General features: G+C 34.6%; 1 protein-coding gene and 1 pseudogene across 4 annotated transcripts in view; one reads left to right on the top strand and one right to left on the bottom strand.

The window, feature by feature from the left end:
* LUZP2 (leucine zipper protein 2) overlaps positions 1 to 17,750 on the bottom strand; it is a 488,810-nt gene that overhangs the window by 48,060 nt on the left and 423,000 nt on the right. The window lies entirely within an intron of this gene.
* Positions 726 to 16,182, top strand: LOC132662230 (non-histone chromosomal protein HMG-14-like; annotated as a pseudogene).

Below are 17,750 nucleotides of genomic sequence, written 5' to 3' on the forward strand. Positions count from 1 at the left end.
AAACACCTCATAGTGCAATTGCTGGGTCGTAGGGTAGTTCTTTTTTTAATTTTTTGAGGAATCTGCATACTGCTTTCCATGATGGCTGCACCAGCTTGCATTCCCACCAACAACGCCAAAGAGATCCTCTTTCTCTGCATACTTGGCAACATCTGTTGTTGCCTGAGTTGTTCATGTTAGCCATTCCGACAGGTGTGAGGTTGTATCTCATTGTGGTTTTGATTTGTATTTCCCTGATGATGAGTGAGGTTGAGCATTTTTTCACATGTCAGTTGGCCATCTGGATGTCTTCTTTGGATAAGTGTCTATTCATGTCTTTTGTCCATTTCTTCACTGGATTATTTGTTTTTTGAGTGTTGAGTTTGATAAGTTCTTTATAGATTTTGGATACCAACCCTTTATCTGATATGTCGTTTGCAAATATCTTCTCCTATTCCATCAGTTGCCTTTTAGTTTTGCTGAACAAAATGGGACTTCTTAAACTGAGGTCAACTGATATTAAATTATAGGTATTATTTTTTGTGGAGAGAGTCCATTGCTTTTACAACAATAGTAGAGTGAGTCTGCAAAATCTCAAATGACTGAGGACAAGTGATTTAAAGTACATTCCCTTATTTTTGCCCCAACTCAAACTCCTTGTACACTCCCTTGCTCTTTAGGGTAGGAAGAAGTATGCCATTCATTTATTTGTTCATTCTTTCAAAACTACTTGCTGGGTGACCTAGATGTGCCCAGAATGTGGCAGACTACAAAACAGATGCAATCTCTATGCTCAAGGAGCAGCCAGTCTGCTAGAAGAACTGCATATAAAACAAGTAATTTCACAAAAATTTAATTAAGTACAAGTTGTATAACTACTATGAAATATTTTTAAAAATTTTTTAATATAATTTATTGTCAAGTTAGCTAACATACATTGTCTACAGTGTGCTCTTGCTTTCGGGGGTAGATTCCCATGATTCATCGCTTACATACAACTTTGAGAGCACTGCACACAATAGAGTGAGCTGATCCATCTGGAGGGTCGGGTAAGTTTTCTGAAAGAAGTGGCATTGAAAACGAGGCCTGAAGGATGAGCAGTTCCCCAGGTGAAGAGGCCAGGCAGAACCTTCCAAATGAGGGAGAAGAATAGGTATGGGATTCTTCTTGGGAATACGTAAACTCTCTAACTTTAAGGAACCAAAAGAAAGCAGTATGCCCGAGGAAAGATGAGGAGTGATGAAAGATCCAGTTGGAGTGGTAGCCATGGATGTCTCGTTAATGTCTGCCTGATTCTCTTTCCCAACTTTGGCTTTTAGCTTTACCCCCAGAGGCATCCACATTTTATATAGTTACAGCTTTCTTCCCCAACTGACCTCACGCAGATGCCCTATGTCTCCCTATACCGCATCTTACAAAATCCTGACAGAGCAATGTGATGAAAGACAAAGCTGATATGGATCATGTTGATCTTCCTCTGTTGACTCACTTTTACATTCATGTTAACATAAAAATTCCTGGGTATGAAAACAGAAGCTCCTTCAAAACCGCTCTCCAACCTTTCTTTCTATACTTCCCTGTTACCTGGTTATAGTGATCACTGTCAATACTCAATATATCAAACACTCCCTCTTTCTCCTTCCTCTCTCAATCACATGTGTGTGAACACGTATGCATACACAGGGGAGCTGCACAGTGTTTTTAGGTCTTGCATTATTCGTTAACAGTCCCTTCCTGACTGTTCCTCTGCTCATGCTTGGTTCTACTTCTCCCAAATCCTTTTCCTGATAAATTCCCACTTACCCTTGAAACACTCTTGGAGTATATAACCTGCACTAATGAATCCTTTCAAATTCTCTCTTGGAAAATCACAGTTTTTTTTCACATTCTGTCCTTCCCAAAGACTTTTTGTTTTCATTGAAATATGTCATTTTCATTTCTAAAATGCTTAATTATCTTTCTCTTTAACTATACTGAAAACTCCATCAGTTAGAAATCATTCAGTTGCAAGTTATATAACCTCCCACTAAGAACAGCCTAAACACTAAGGGTTATTATTTCACATAAAGGAATCCTAATATAGTGAAGTTCTGAGGTTGGTTAATTCTGTAATCCAGGCATGGCATCCGGGTCCAGTAATTTTTCATCCTTCTGCTTACTGTTTTCAGAATATTCCTAAATAATTATAAGATGGCTATAGCAATTTTAATTTAATAGCTTTCTGAATTATTCTTTTGGCTATACATGATTATATGACCCTTACATATTTCATCAGTTGTAGATAGTAGAGTCCAAGTAACAAAATAATTTTAAAAGTTATTAAATTAGACCCCAAGAGAAATTATTTATTCAGAGGGCCCTAATATATCATAAAGATACGCAAGGCTTCAAAGAATTCAAAGTATTCATATTCTCAAGAGATAATGGGTGTAGGGGCATATGGGTAGCTCAGTTGGTTAAGCATCTGACTGTGGCTCAGGTCATGATCTCATGATTCGTGAGTTCAAGCCCCATGTCAGGCTCTGTGCTGACAGTTCAGAACCTGGAGCTTGTTTCAAATTCTGTGTCTCCCTCTCTCTCTTCCCCTCACCCACTCATTCTCTTTCTCTCTCTCTCTCTCTCAAAAGTAAATAAACATTTAAAAAATTTAAAAAAAGAGGTAATTTTTGTACTAGAGCAGCAGAGAGGAAAATACTATTTGCAGGTGATTAAATTTAGAATCAAAACCCATGTACAGCACTTCATATAGCAGAATCCATTTATTTGTATATATTCACTAAAAAAGGGAAAACAGCTCTATAGAGATGACAACAGAAAAAAAAAGAAGATGCAATTGGTGAAACATAAAAGGATACATAGTGCTGCAATAAAGACTGATTCCTCCTAAATCAAGAAGAATGGGATTTTGTGGTGCCTGACCAGATCAGTCGGTAGAACACACAACTCCTGATCTTGGGGTTGTGAGCTCAAGCCACACGTTGGGCATAGAGCTTACTTCAAAAATATGAAGGTTTATTTATGTCTTCTTCCCATTTCTTCACTGGATTATTTGTTTTTTGGGTGTTGAGTTTGGCAAGTTCTTATAGATTTTGTATACTAACCCTTTATTCGATATATCATTTGCAAATATGAAGTGCTGATTCATAGAGGCACTTGTACCCCAATGTTTATAGCAGCTCTTTCAACAATAGCCAAATTACTGAAAGAGCCCAAATGTTCACCAACTGATGAATGGATAAAGAAGATGTGGTTTATATATACAATGGAATACTACTTGGCAATGAGAAAGAATAAAATCCTGCCATTTGCAACGTGGATGGAACTGGAGGGTATTATGTTAAGTGAAATAAGTCAGTTAGAGAAAGACAGATATCATATGTTTTCACTCATATGTGGAACTTGAGAAATTTAACAGAAGACCATGGGGGAAGGGGAGGGGAAAATAATTTCAAACAGAGAGGGAGGCAAACCATAAGAAAACAAACTGAGGGTTGATGGGGGTGGGGTGACAGAGGAGAGGGAAAAATGGGTGATGGGCATTGAGGAGGGCACTTGTTGGGAAAAATAAAATAAAATAAATAAAAATCAGAATGGGCTTTTGTTTGAAAAACCTTATATTTAGCGTCAGAAAATTGAGTTCCTGAATAGGTTGGTTATAGCTGGATTTTTCTGGAGGAAAATATGGTCAATTAAAAATGGGGAGATGAGTAATCATATTTTATTAGAATATCACAAATGGAAGATATTCATTTTTGGACATTTCTTTTAAACATTTCTCAGAAAACGACTTTAGTTGTATGAATAGTGTGTGATATTAGACTAATTTTTCCAAGGTAAAGGTCTTTTGTTGCTGTTCTCTTCTGTGTCTATTATAGTAAGGCTACTGTGGAATCATTCCATAAAAATATTAGATTTCAGAAAACACCGTGGATTTTCAAAAGAGTTTGGAATATTGATTACATGCCTGATGAAGTTCACAGATGATTGTTAATACAGGTGGAACTTAGAAATTATTATGAGGCTTTAAATAATATTCTAAAAAAACACATTCCAGGATGTGAAATTTGAAGTCATGTTTAAGAAGGTGAACTGTGTGACACTAAATCACAACAACATGCCCTTCTATTCATATTTCTGTCTTCTGAGAGTGGCCTCAAGAAACCTCAGAAATCAGGCCTCCATAATGTCAGTTTCAAAGGTGTGCCTGACAAAACCTCAAGCTCAATAACTTATGAGATAATCATTCATTCAGTAAACAATCATTCATCAGTTAATTATTAGTTTTAGACACTGTATTAAGTGCTACTGAGTAGAGGGATAAATGAAAAAGGAAGGGAGATGTAAAAATGAACAAATAGGATTTCTAACTTTACATAATCTATTATTTTAGAGTATAAGACAGATGTTTATCTAAATGTTACTTGTATAGTTGTTAAAATGGAAAAATGGACAATACTAAAACTTAGAAATAAGGAGATACATGAATCAATTACAGTGTACATCTATAAGGAAATTATATGAAATAATTCAAATAAAATTTACAATGCATTTCAATAGATGTCATTATTTTACTCGTAAAATGTTAACCAACTGTATCACTCTTTGTGAACAATTAATATCTCTGTAAATCATTTTACTCATATGAAAAATGAGAATACATTCTGTATGATGATGGATACATGTAATTATACAATTCTCAAAATACAAAGAATTTAAACCATCAAGAAACCTCATGTAAACAATGGGCTTCAGATAATAATGATGTGTCCATGTAGGTTCATCAACTATAACAAATGTACCACTCTAGTGAGAGATATGAGTAGTGGAGGAGGCTGTGTGGGAGGTGGGGAGCAAGAGAGTATATGGGAACTCTCTCTACTTTCTGCTAAATTTTGCTATAAATCTGAGACTGCTCTGAAAAATGAAATCTATTTGAAGGGAAAAAAATGATACTACTGTATTATAACCTAAAATCTAAAATAAATATCTATAATTCCATTCTGATATAAATAAATGACTGAATAAATAAATGGGGTGAAGAACAAATATTCTTTACAGAAAAATTATAAATTATATATATATATATATATATATATATAAAACAGACACGCACACACATATATGTGTATATATATAAATATATATAAATTTATATTTAATTTGTATATAAACTTTATTCTTTGGAAATGAATCATTAAGTTCAGCCTACACTCAAGGGAAGGGTACTTAAGTTTCACCTACCACAGGAGGGAATGTGTGTGTGTGTGTATATATATATATATATATATATATATATATATATGTGTGTGTGTGTGTGTGTGTGTATAAAATATTATATATATATATGTTTGTGTAAAATATATATGTAAAATGAATCATATACACACACACATACATGCACATACAGAGAGAGAGAGAAAAAGAGAGAGAGAGAGAGAGGGAGAGAGACATTGACATTCCCTTAATGATTCATTTCCAAAGAATAAAGTATGGAAAAGGATGAATGCTAACTTTGTGGAGAAATCTTGCAGAAACCATTTTAACCAAGTGATGAGGATTAACATCACCAATGATATCATGTACCTGACATGACGATAAAAAGAGCACCACCATAACCCTAGTATAAGCATAAAAATCTGTAAACAGCCCCACTTAGAAGGATGGATATTCTACAAAATATTTGACCACTACTTCTCTCAGTGTCAAGGTTATGAAAAACAAAGAAGGACTGAAAAACTGTCACAAACCAGAGGAGACTAAGAAGACATGATGACTAAAAATGCAGTGTGGTACCCTGGATTGGATCCTGAAATATAAAAAAAGGACATTAGTAGAAAAACTGGTGAAGTTCAGGTAAGGTCTGTAGCTTGGTAACAATATATCAGGGCTACTTTCTTAGTTTTGTTAAAAGCACCCTGTTTATGGAAGATGTCAACATTAAGGGAAGTTGAGTGGAGGCTATTCAGGAATTCTCTGTACTATCTTTGTAATGTTTTAATTCTAAAATTCTTCCAAAAGATAAAGTCTTAAGAGAATGAGGATAATAATACTTCTTCCTTCTAGAGTTTTGTGAGGATTAAATATGTTCATATGGGTAGAGCACAATTCCACAAATGTCAACTACTGATATTATTAATGTTTATTAACAAAATTTTCTAAATTTGTCTGTGAAAAATAAGTTTTATTAGAAAAATAATATGTTTAAAAAGCAGTTGATATTATAAATGATGGTGGCCTTATGTCTATGAGAAAATAAATATGATTTGGTATATTGATATAAAATACGTATTGATGTATTGATACCATATACATGTTCAAAATATTAGTTTATCTCAAAGCATTAAAAATGGCTAAAAGTAAAAAAAAAAAAAGAAACTAGGAATTCATACATAGTCTTATTAAATATATTTTACACATTTTAAAGTTGAAAGTTAAACATTTTATCTGTTTTATGCCATCAAAACATTAAGCATATGGCGAAGCTAGAGAATGTCTGCTTGTAATGTGGTTCCAGTGAAAGTGACCAAGAGCATGTTTTTAACTGTCAGTAGTGACAAAATGCATTTGGGATTTTACTGGGCCACTGCTGGGGCTTTTGCAGCATCAGCAGGAAGGATGAGGAAGAAGTGAGAACTGATGTTTCAGAGAGATAGGGACAACTCCTGAGGTGTAAAATGGTGGGGTCCAATGTTTATAATGTCTAATGCATATGGCGGGTTTAGACAACTGTGTAGGGAGGTCAGCAGGAAGGAGTTTAAATCACTCATCTAAAACATAGTATTATAAGCAGCAGGTAATAATGAAAGCATCAGTATTATTTACATTATCTTATTATTCAGGTTAGGGACTCATGAACATATAGGGACTAGGAGGATGTTATCTTTTGCAAAAGTGAGAGACCTGGGAAAATGTCAATCAGGATTTCTTAAGTGCTCAGCAAAGCAGGTTGACATTTATGGAAGGACCCTCATCCTAATAATAAGAGGAAATTGAACTCCTAATCCATGAAAATAAAGTGAATGTTGGCTTTACAAATGGCCAACCCTGTAGGAAGAGAGTAGGAAATGTTGCCTCTTGGGTCTTTACATAAGCATTCAGGGAAACTCTGTTATCAAAACTCCATCTTTTGATACTGTGGTACTCCAAGTAGTGGGAAGGGTTCTCCTATATATGTTTTAATTTTATCAGGAATGATTCCTGAATGGATTAGACTCCAATGGTAAAATTATCCATGGAGAATGAGCAGTGGCAAAATTAAAAGTTCTCAGGGACTCCATGAGATCACATGGCACATTCTGCATTTTAATCAAAGTCTGGACAATAAGCATAAGGTTATTTAGGAAAACTAAACATTGGTGTGTCTCAGATAACTTAAATATGGTAGTTTTACCATTATCCATGAAAAAAACATTCATGGAAATTCACAGCTTTTTATTTTGTTGTAAAATAAAATTAGAATATTTTATAGACTATATTGGAAACCAAATGGTCTGAACCTCATGCTCACTTTCACTGACTCTAGTCTAGCCTTGAGGGGGGTAACTAACCAGGATAGTAGGCCAGATTAAGGCACAGCTGTTTCCATCATGGATACTGAAATTCACAACATACACATACATGACTGAAGATGAAACATGAAAAGAGCATGTATTTAATATGAAAATTCACAGCAGTTGCTGTCACTAAAAAGAGTATGTTTATTCTCCATGATAGAATGACGTTATGGTTGTGAAGAAGTTTTCAGAGAGATATAGCCACTCATGAATACACTGTAATTTGGCTGATGTGGAACAGTTCCCTCTCTCAGATTTCTCATTCATTAATTTGTTTGTTCATTCATAAAATATTTGCTATTGGTTACGAAGCATTATGGTGAACTTTAGAGGAATTCAAATAATGAAGATATGCCCCAAGTCCTCAGGACTTGACTACTGAGAATTAAACTGTCAACTATTATGTGTCCGTTTAGTGGTATCATTGGAAATTTCAGAAGTATCAGAGACTTTAATTTTGTATATAATATAAGGATATACTCAACTGATATTCTTTAATCTACCCACTTATAAGAAGCTAACATTAATTGAATACTTATGAAGGTGCTCTAAATACATTACCTCATTCAATCCTACCTACAACCCTACAAAGTTATTATTATTGTATTGTAGGAGATAACAGATTCTTAAAGATGTCAAAGCACTTGTCAAAGATTAAATCGTTTAGGAAGTAACAAACAATTGAATTCAGGTTTACCTGAATAGAAACATGGCTGATTTTGTTTGTTTTGTCATTGTTGTTTTGTTTTGTTTTTGTTTTTGTTTTCTTCTGGGCTCTCTATTCTATTCCACTGGTCTATATATCTGTTTTTATACCACTACTATACTTTTTTTGATTACGATAGCCTTGTAATATGGTTTGAAATCACTGAGTGTGATGCCTCCAATTTTGTTCTTTCTTAGTATTGCTTTGGCTTTGGGGGGTCTTTTGTGGTTTCATACAAATTCTAGGTTTGCTTTTTTTCTACTTCTGTGAAAAATGCCATCGGAATTTTGACAGTAAATTGAATCTATGGATAGATGTGGGTAGTATGGGCATGTTACAAATATTAACTGTCTCCACAGGGAATACTGTTGAATGATTTAAAAAAATCTTCCAAATGTATCTCAGCAGCGTAGATTCTATATTTAATATCTTCGGAATCAACAGGAGGTGGCAGATCAAAACTGAAGGCTTACAAGTGCCTTCCTGCAACTTTACTGAATTTATTAGTTCTGACAATTTTTCCTGGAGTCTTTAGAGTTTTCTATGTATAAGATCATGTCATCTACAAACAGAGATAAGTTTACTTCTTTCTTCCCCATTTAGATGCTTTTTATTTCTTTTTCTTGCTAAATGCTCTGTCTAGGACATCCAATACTATGTTAAATAAAAGTTGTGAGAGTGGATCCTTGTCTTTTTTGGATCCTAAAGGAAAGGCTATTAGCTTTTCACAGTTGAATATGATGTTAGCTGCGGGTGTGTCATATGTGGCCTTTATCACATCGAATTCCTCTATACAAAGTTTGTGGAAATTTTTTATCATAATAGGATCCTGAATTTTGCTAAATGCTTTTTCTGCATCTATTGAGATGATCATATGATTTTTAAACCATTGACTGATTTGTGGATGTTCAATCACACACCTATGGAATAAAACTCCCTTGATCATGGTATAGGATCCTTTCAATGTACTGATGAATTCTGTTTGCTAATATTTTGTAGGGGATTTCTGCATCAGGGATATAGGCCTACAATTTTCTTTTCTTGTAGTGTCCTCGTCTGACTTTTGTATCAGGAGAATTCTGGCCTAGCATGAATTTGGAAATATTCCCTCCTTTCATTTTTTTCCTTAAAACTCTGAATATAATTGGTATTAATTCCTCTTTAAATGGTTGGCAGAATTTACCAATGAGGCATCTGGCTCTGAACTTTTACTTGCTGGGAGGTTTTTGATCCCTGATTTAATCTCCTTTGTAGTAATTGGTCTATTCAGATTTTCTACCTCAGCATGATTCAGTCTTGGTAGGTTGTGTGTTACTAGCAATGTATCTATTTCTTCTAGGTTGTCCAATTTTTGGTGTATAATTATTTGTAGTAGTGTATTATGATCCCTTTTGTGAGGCATCAGTTGTAATGCCACCTCGTTCATTTGTAATTTTATTTGAGTTCTCTATGTTTCTTGGTAAGTTTAGCTAAAGCTTTGCATATTTTAACTTTTCAAAAAAAAATCAGCTCTTAGTTTCATTGATCTTTTCTATTGTCTTTTTAGTCTCTATTTCATTTATTTCCACTATGATCTTTGTTATTTCTTTTCTTTTGCTAATTTTGGGTTTAGTTTTTTCTTTTGCTAGTTTTTTGAGTTAGAAGTTGTTTGAGATCTTTTTTTTTTTTTCTTTATGCAAGTGTTTATCACTCTAAATTTCACTCTTAGAACTCCTTTTACTGCATCCCTTAAGTTTTGGTATATTGTGTTTCCATTTTTACTTGTCTGAAAATATTTTTTAATTTCTCTTTTTCTTTTTTGACTCACTGATTATGCAGGAGCATATTGTTTAATCTTCACGTATTTGTAAGTTGTTCAGTTTTCTTATGATTCTTTTCCAATTTCATACAATTGTGGTTAGAAAAATGCTTGATACTATTTCCATCTTCTCAAATTTATTGAGTTGCTTTGTGGACTAATATGTTATCTTTCTGGGAAAATGCTCCATGTGTGCTTGAGAAGAATATGTAGCCTCTGTTAGATAGCATATTCTGTAAATGTCTGTTTGGTTCAATATATCCTTTTCTGTTTGGGTGATAAATCCATTGCTGAAAGAGGGCTACTAAAGTCCTGTACTAGCATTATATTATACTGCTATTTCTCTCTTTAGATTTGTTAATATTAATTCTATATATTTAGGTGTTCCTATTTTGGGTACATATTTACTAATTATATAGTCTCCTGATGAATTGACTCCTTTATTATTACATAATGACTTTTAAAATATTATCTGAGAGAGTATGAATGAGTTGGGGAGAGGGTAGAGGGAAAGAGAGAGACATGAGAGAAAGAGAGAGTCTTAAGTAGGCTCCAGACTCAGTGCAGAGCTTGACACGGGCTCAATCCCTCAATCCTGGGATCGTGACCTGAGCCGAAATTAAAAGTCAGACACTCAACCTATGTTGCCACCACATACTCCTATAATGACTTTTTTGGTCTCTTTTTACAGTCCTTGGTTTAAAGTCAATTTTTTTTTTGATGTAAGTACAGCTATCTCTGCTTTCTTTTGTTTTCCAAAAGCACAGAATATCTTTTTCTATCCCTCACTTTCACTCTGCATGTGTCCTTGAGGCTGAAATTGGTCAGTTATAGGTAGCATATAATTAGGTCTTGCTTTTGTATCCATTTTCCTACTCTATGTGTTTTGACTGAATAGTCCTTTTATGAAATGTAAAAAAACATTTTTTACATTTTTTTTTTTGAGAGACAAAGTGTGAGCAAGGGAGGAGCAGAGAGAGAGGAAGACACAGAATCCAAAGCAGGCTCCAGGCTCTTGAGCTGCCAGCACAGAGCCCAATGTGGGGCTCGAACCCACGAACTGTGAGATCATGACCTGAGCCGAAGTTGGACGCTTAACCAACTGAGCCACCTAGGCGCGCCATGACTAAATAGTCCTTTTAAAGTGAATAGTGATAAGTACACACTTACTATTGCCATTTTATGAATTGTTTTCTGTTTTTTTTTTTCTATTTACTCCTTTTTTCTTCTTTTCTAAATGCAAAGGGGTTGTTACCAGAACCACATCTTCAGGTGTAAAGTGATTGTCAGGCTCTCAGCCTCTAGAGCCAAAGGCAGGTGACTTCGAAACCTCAGTTGCCAATGACCTACTTTTGAGACTTAGGATGGCTCACTAGTCTCTATAAATGCGTTAGTTTTCTCTAATATTCATCAGAATATTATCAGTACCACCTCAAAATGTTCTTCTGGATGTTAACTAAGAAAACTTGTGCAAAACTTGTGTAAGTCAGTTACAGAGCAAGTACTCTATAAAATGTAAGTGTTGTGATAACATAAAAAGCACTACATATTTAAATGCTCATTCCTTTTTGTTCGAGTATCTCTAAACTTCTAAGTAGTGTACATTTTCAGAGGGTGATTTGACGCCCTAATTTAGCATAAAAAACCTGGGTTCATGTGGCACCTGGGTAGCTCATTTGGTTAAGCATTTGACTTTGGTTTGTGAATGTGAGCCCTGCATCAGGCTCTATGCTGACAGCTGAGAGCCAGAAGCCTGCTTCAGATTCTGTGTCTCCCTCTCTCTTTGTCCCTCCTCTGCTCGCACACTGTCTCTCTCTCTCTCAATAAATAAAAATGTTAAAAAAAAGTTTAAAAAAACCCTTGGTTCATGTTTTAGTTCCTTTTTAAGTAAAATCCTTACAGTAAGATCTGCTCTATTTATTGTGATAATCTATTAAACTTCTTATAGTAATCATCATAAAGAACTATGCAAATTAATTTATCACTATTATTATTATTACTATTAGTATTGAGCATTCAGAACCCATGCAATAGCCTACAATAGAGAAAAGTCTGGTCTTTGAGTATGCTTGATTTGAGTACCTTCCTAGGTTAGGTAGCTATATACCCTCAGGAAATATTCTTGCTTTCATAAAGAGGAGATCAAAGAAGACTAAACATGTCATAGGAAAGCTTAACACCAGCCCTCTAGGAGATTCAAAAACGCTGTCTATAATTTCACATAATCCTGAATATCAAGGAGCTTCATATAGTGATGAAAAGCAAGGCTACTATTTTTAATTTTCTTTGAAACATTGAAGTTCAACTCACAGTGTATTGAGGGCGGATCAAGATGACAAATAATTCTCTGGCCTTTCATCAGATCTAGTACCAAGAATAATTACTTTCAGCAAATATAAAGATCTTATGTTTCCTATCGTTTTTGGAAGCTCTTTTATGGAAATTCTTTTGATAAATGCTCAAGTTATTTTCTTATTGTCAAACTCCATGTAGAATTTTGTGATGGACACTTCCCCAGGGATGGACACACCATGATATTTCATCAGAACAAATTAGTCTGAAACTAATAATATTGAGTTTTCCCCCATAACAACCTTTTGAGGAAAACAGCATTATCCTCATGCTATTGGTAAGAAATTAGTTTTTTAAAAACTGCCTTTGTTACACAGCTGATTAATTACAAATTCAAATCCAGGTAGTTTGCCTTTATAATCTATGCTTTTAAACGCTAGTTATACTTTATACCAGGTATCACGGTACAAATTCAGCACTTACACATTTTAGTTTATCAAGGTCATTGTTTTGTAACATTAGCTCTCTTTCAATAGGAATAATCACCATCTCCAGTTTAATTTCTCAATATCTCATATGTGCAGTGAATAATTAGCAGAGGCCAGGATTTGCAATTGGTCTGTTGAATTCCAAATTCTATCCTCTCACACATGAGTCTGAGTAACTAACATTTACTCACAGACTCCAACACAGGCTTCCAGGAGAGTGATGGTAAAGAGAGAGCCTAGCATACTCAGAGTGCTCACCTAAGGGGACTTGCCTGTGCCTATAAAGGACCATTAGAAAGAAGCATATATTTATAACTGAAGAAAGCAGTATTAGTTTCTCTCTACATGTCTACAATATTGTATAGACAGAATGGATTAGAACCTACCCCTATCTTTAAGAAGTTGGTTTTAATACACTGGAAACTAGAGTATTTTAGGTGATTTTAATCCTTTAGTGCATTATATTAACAAATTTACATTTTCCTGGAAGCAAATGAATTTGCTAATTTTTTTTTGAATTAGTTAATTTTAGTTTGTATCATCTTTGAGTATAGTGATTATTTTTACTTTGCTATATTTTCTTTGAAGCAATACTTCATTTTACTGGGTCTCATGTTTCCTAACTTCATCTCTCTTAAGGAGATGTTTTGTTTTGTTTTTCCCCTGGGACTGGCAAACAAAACAGGGTACTAACAGGAGTGCTAGAGAGGGAATTTAGAAATTGGAGTTAGTCTGCAGGTGATGGGTAAAAAGGTTTTCCAAAGCATTTGTCTAGAGAGACAGGAAGCTTGTCCAGACTCAGTAAGGGCTTAATTTTCACTACTGAACTAAAGGCCACTGGGTAGCTTCTCCTTTGAACTGACCTTCATCTCATCAAAATTTATCCATAACTTCCTTCTTCTTAACCAACATATCTTCCATCTCAGAAGTCGGTTATGTTCCTAGTGCTCTCCACATTCAACTCTTCACCTTGTGATCATATTCCTATCCCTTGGTACTTCTTCTAGAATTTTGACTCCTCAATATACGTCTCTAAGTTTTGTCTTCATTATCTTTCTTCATTCCTCCCTTTCTCTCTTACTAAAAATGTACTCAATCTCCTTCCATCCTGCTAAGAAGCCCACCCCCCACATTTGTCCAAATTCCTCCTCTTCATGACTAATGTCTTTTAAAGAATCATCTAGTCTTCTCACAATTCCTCACAAGTTCGTCCAAATTTTATGTCCTTGGTACTTCTCAAATCCATCCCCTCCACTCCCTTCCCACCACCACTCTCTCACTGTCTCTCACCAATGCTATTAATCTCCCAACAATTTTGTTTGCTGGTACCATCTTGTCCTCCTCCACATGCTGTCTACATCGCCACAGGTGTACCTTGTTGTACATATTGTATATTGTGCGTTGCTTTATTGCACTTAGGAGATACCATCTTTCTTTTACAAACTAAAGGTTTGCGGCAACCCTGCATCAAAAAAGTCTAACGGTGCCATTTTTCCAATAGCGTCTGCTCACTTCCTATCAATGTGTCACATTTTGGTAATTCCCACAATATTTCAAAACTTTTCATAATTATCATATTTGTTATGGTTCTCTGTAGTCAGTGATTATGACTTGCTGAAAGCTTAGATGATGGCTAGAATTATTTTTTGATGGCTAGCATCTTTTAGCAATATTTTTATGGATGTGTGGTTATTCGGAATATTTTAACGTGAATACTTGTCAGAGTGTGCCATCGTTCAATATTTTTACTTTTCCAGAAAATTCAAAGACTAGAATGTTTTAATTCTGATCACCCTCTCACTACTTATAAGCTACTATCATGGTGTTTTAGGCCAATTATTACCATGGATTTTTATTACATTGCAATCAATGTAATCAATTATTACAATCAATGTTGCTTTATTTTGCCCACATGTTACTGATATCTTTGAGCACATTTCTTTTGCAACTGAATCCTTCCTTTAAAATCCTTCTGTGAGCTCTTTTGTGAGTAAAGTCTTTCAGTTCTTATTTGTCTGAAAATTATTTTTATTCCCCCTAGTTCTTAAGGGGTATAGACTAATTGGCAGTTGTTTTATCTCAGCCTATTGAAGATATTTTTCCACTATTTTCTGGCTTCCATCATTGCTTTTGAAAAGTCGGGCGTTGGCCTAATGGTTATTACATTGTGGGTAATCACTATTCCATTTTTTGTAATGGGTTCTTTCTGTATGCTTTTCAAGTCTCTTTATCTTTTGATTTTTGTTTAGCAATAGAGCATTTTTAACTTAAGGTATGTACATTTTTTAGACATAATGCTATTGTACACTTAGTGGTCTACAGCATAGCATGAACGTAACTTTTATATACACTGGGAAATGAAAAAATTCATTTGACTCACTTTATTACAGTGGTCTGGAACCAAACCCACGATATGTCTGAGATATGCCTGTAATGGAATTATCTTCTTAAAATTGTAATTTCTTCACATTTCCTTTGTTAAAAAACTTTTAGTAGATTGCTAGTGGCTGGGAGATATAAAAATAAATGAATACAAAATTCCTGGAGAAAAAGAAAAGTACTATTGACTTAAAATGAAACAAGCTGATTAAATTCATTACAGATATCCTTTTATTCTGAAAGTATAATAAGGAAATATCTCTTGTAGATGCAGTTTTTTGGGGATTAGTAATTTTTATTGCATCTAAAAGGGCGAAAGAAAAGTTGGACAATAACTTCTAATGTCTAAAACAAAATGTCCCTTGCATTCATTGATAATCAATGGAGGGTATATTGGGGCTTGTCTTACCTATGAATAGCCAAGTGGTAACTAGAAGGTAATCTAAAATGCCTTTGAAATAACATAAGCTCTGTCATGCTGGAGGCACCATGAAAGTTATTACTATTTTATGAGTGTCTGAAAATGTTATTGAAAATATAGGAATACAAAATGGAACCAGTCTTCTAGTTCTCCCACTGTGGGCCCCAGAAGATTGTGTGGCAACATGAGGAGTGGTAGAGGCCAACAGTACAGCTTCATGAAGTTTCTGGTCATAATATGGCCCCCAGCACATGGCCCCTGCCTTGCTGCCACCAGGATGCATTAGAAAATCGGCTTTGCCAAAGGGGCAGTGAAACAGGAGCCTGGGAGGAGATCAGCAGGGGAACTTGTCATCTAAGCTCCTGCAAAAGTGGAAAGAAAGGCAGAAAAGGCAGCAGGAAAGGATAAATATTCAGACAAAAATGTGCAGACAAAAGGAAAAAAAACTGTTGAAAATGTCTAACCAAGAAACTGAAGAAGATTTATTGGCAGAAAGTGGAGAAACTACAAACAAGGAGGGTTCAGCCTCTGATGAAGCAGGAGAGAAAAAACCTGAGTCCAATTAACACCATGTCCCATATCTTACCAGTGGTCCCTGTCTCTCTTCTGATACAATCCAGAGGAATATTTTTAACAGGTATCTCATAAATATAAGTATTTCAACAGCTCTAGAAACATTTTTAAGAAGGAGAGAATTCTGCTTCATCCCATACTGTGTGTGTGTGTGTGTGTGTGTGTGTTTTAAAGAGTTGAAATCATTTGCTAGTTATTTTTGGTAGCGAGAAAATAGTGGAATATTGAATATGTGAGGTGTTGACTGTCTTGATTATCATTCCCCAGTTGGAGAAATAGTTGTTATATCCTATAATACTCAGCACCCTGGATGGCAACTTGGAGCCACAATCTGCATTTAATATGTCTTTAACATTTTATTTTATTTACTCTTTTCTTTTAAATTAATTTATTAATTAATTAATTTTTAAATTTACATCCAAATTAGTTACATCCACAGTGCAACAATGATTTCAGGAGTAGATTCCTTAAGCCCCCTTACCCATTTAGCCCATCCCCCCCTCCCACAACCCCTCCGGTAACCCTGTTTGTTCTCTATATTTATGAGTCTCCTATGTTTTGTCCCCCTCCCTGCTTTTATATTATTTTTGCTTCCCTTCCCTTATGGTCATCTGTTTTGTGTCTTAAATTCCTCATATGAGTAAAGTCATATATTTGTATATTTCTCTGACTGATTTCACTTATCATAATACCTTTTAATTCCATCCACGTAGTTGAAAATGGCAAGATTTCATTCTTTTCGATTGCTGAGGAATGCTCCATTTTATTTATTATTTATTCATTTTTAATGTATTTTTTTAAATTCAAAGCAGTTAACATACAGTGTAATATTGTTTCAGGAGTAGTCTTGAGCATTTTAAATTACCTCTCTTCTCATGTTATCTTTCAGTAGAATGGTTTTCTAAAGAAAACCATTCCTTTCTAAAGAAAACTTTGGCTCTCACTGTCAGAATTTCATGCACTCTGTAATATCTTTGGTCCTGGTAGTCCAGTTTCTCTTGTAACTTTGGTAACGTGCTAAGTATGTAGTGTATGTAATATTGTGAGTTAAGGAGATTTATGCCACAACAGCTTAAATGAATTAAATGAATTATATCCTCATGTTTCTAACAAATGTCTTTGAAAGAAGTTCATAGAGATGCTCAACTAATTTATTTCTATAAGTGATATTCTCATTGTATATGTATCAAGGATCAAGAATTAATGAGAGCTAATGAGGATTTGGCTTTGGACTATTGCAGGGTACAAACCTGCACACCAGCACTGAAAAGAATACATCAAAGCTTCCTTGTTGGTTAAATTTTTATATTTACCAGATAAAGTATGTCTTATAATTTATAACATAATTTTACAAATATTTCTGTGCACATATAACATGTATATTCATATAATAACATGTAAACTATGATGTATTTTTAACTTAAAATTAACTTTGTTGCCACATATATGCCATATCTTCTTGGGGAGTAATCAAAGAAGCCATTAAGACCTCCTAGGACCAAAAATGAAATCCAAACAAAACTCCTGAGTTGTAATGTTAGAATTTTACAAAAATGGTTTA

The sequence above is a fragment of the Panthera onca genome, chromosome D1, assembly GCF_046562875.1.
Source record: "Panthera onca isolate mPanOnc1 chromosome D1, mPanOnc1 haplotype 2, whole genome shotgun sequence".
NCBI classification, from domain to species: domain Eukaryota; kingdom Metazoa; phylum Chordata; class Mammalia; order Carnivora; family Felidae; genus Panthera; species Panthera onca.